Here is a 1,862-nt window from a genome sequence, read left to right as displayed (position 1 = left end):
TGAAACTCCAGTTATGCTTGAGAAAAGAAAACTTCTCCCTAGAAAAGAGATATACAATGCAAGGATTTCAGAGAACATTATTCATAGACAAGGAATAGCCAACACACCTACTGTATGCTCCCTCCTAAAACTCAAGTCGGGTGCATAATTCACATGCTTGCATACATATACAATGTTGATTCAAAGCGATCAGCACATCGTGAATGAGTAAAATTAAAGACTTCATTGCATTTCTTAAACCCTTTGTGCCCGTAGTACCTGTAGTTTGTACCTGTAGTACAACCAAAAAACAATAGTGCACATTTTTTTTATCCTACACACTGACAATGACACTAAATGACACTGATACTAATTTAAAAAAAAAAAGATCCTGTCCAAAAAAATGTACTTAGCCTGACCTTTGACCCTGACCTTGACTTTTGACCCCGGCCTTGAACCAAACACTAAGCCTGGAACTGAACTAGTTCAAACCTTGATCTAGGTATTTTTTGTATTTTATTATTATTATTTGTTTTTTTACACACACTTTTTTTTCTCTGCAAGGGGAGAGAGAGAATTACGATGTATCTCCCTCCTCCATTCTAAGAGAGAGAAAACACAGGGGCAGGCTTCACAGTGACTGATCTCTTTTATCTAAAGCCTGTGGTGTGTGAAACACACTTGAACTAACACCAAAAAAAAAAGTGCACACACAAAAGCGAAAACAAAAAAAGTGCACAGGGTGTACACATGTACCTCCTCCTCTGAAGAAGGACCCTTACCCTGATCTCCTGGGGCGCAAGACTCCTGACAGGAACTGAGGTACTCACTGGCCCACTTAGCCAAAACCAGGTGGACCACATTCTATGGGAAGAGCTGCCAAAACAGACCAGACCTCAAGTACTAGGGGGGGCTCCTAGTACTGGGCCAGAAGGCCATGTCCACCCCCTCCCAAGACTTTCATGGAAGGCCCGAGGACCAAAACCCTACTAATCACGGTGAATAAAGTGCACAGTGCAAGTGACAAACACACAAAAAACACAAACACACAAATAAAAGTGGGAAAAGGGAAGTGGAGAAGTGCAGTAGTGCCATAGTGCAATACCATGGCAGGAAACAAAAATTCCTATGGTCCTAGGCAAAAGGCCTGGCCCTAGAGGCAGGTGTAAAAAAATGTGTATATGGTACAGTGACTTCGGGGCCAGAAAAACTCAAGATGAGTATCCCCACCTGGGAGGTTTAGGGGGCCAGATTCAACCCAGGAGGAAAAAGGCCTCCCATCGCCATCACCATTCCTTACCAATTAAAGAGGGATACTAGCCAGCATCCCATCTCTCCATAGGGCACTGACATTCTCCCTCCTGAAAACTGATAAGAACAGATACTACACTTGTACTTAGCCAAAAGGCTGAGAAGCGATACTGATCACTATGATAGCCAATCAGAAGCTATAACAGTGATCAGGTGACCCGAAATCGGGCGTTCCGAGTCCCGATCGTTATTACGGGGCCCGGGGCTCGTGGTGAGACCCCAGTATCTGTGCTGGAGTGCGCTGTGTAGTGTGCTCCCAGCACAAAGGGAGGTACGCAAATATGTGGCCACACGGAAAAAAGCCCAGTCCAGTGGGGTTGCATATTTGCGCATGCTCAGCGTGAAGAGATTAAAAACAGAGCATACTGGTGTTAAGATTTTGCCTTTGTACTTTTTTGAATTAGCAAACGTTATTGCAGAGCCATGTAAACTTGTGTTTCTGTAAATACTGAGAAGACTAAAGGATTGTCTAATCACATTATCTATTCAGATGTTATAAAAGACTGCACCACTTACATCATTTTTGGCATGGAGGTAACTCATCATAGATGACATTTGATGCAGTAGGCCTA

General features: G+C 43.3%; 1 pseudogene; it reads right to left on the bottom strand.

Moving 5' to 3' along the window:
- Positions 1-1,194: 1,194 nt before the first annotated feature.
- On the bottom strand, positions 1,195-1,399 carry LOC141130848 (U2 spliceosomal RNA; annotated as a pseudogene).
- Positions 1,400-1,862: the final 463 nt, after the last annotated feature.

This window comes from Aquarana catesbeiana, linkage group LG02 (assembly GCF_042186555.1).
Source record: "Aquarana catesbeiana isolate 2022-GZ linkage group LG02, ASM4218655v1, whole genome shotgun sequence".
NCBI lineage: Eukaryota > Metazoa > Chordata > Amphibia > Anura > Ranidae > Aquarana > Aquarana catesbeiana.
The sequence above is the reverse complement of the archived record's forward strand: the minus strand, read 5'-3'. Positions and strand labels throughout refer to the sequence as shown.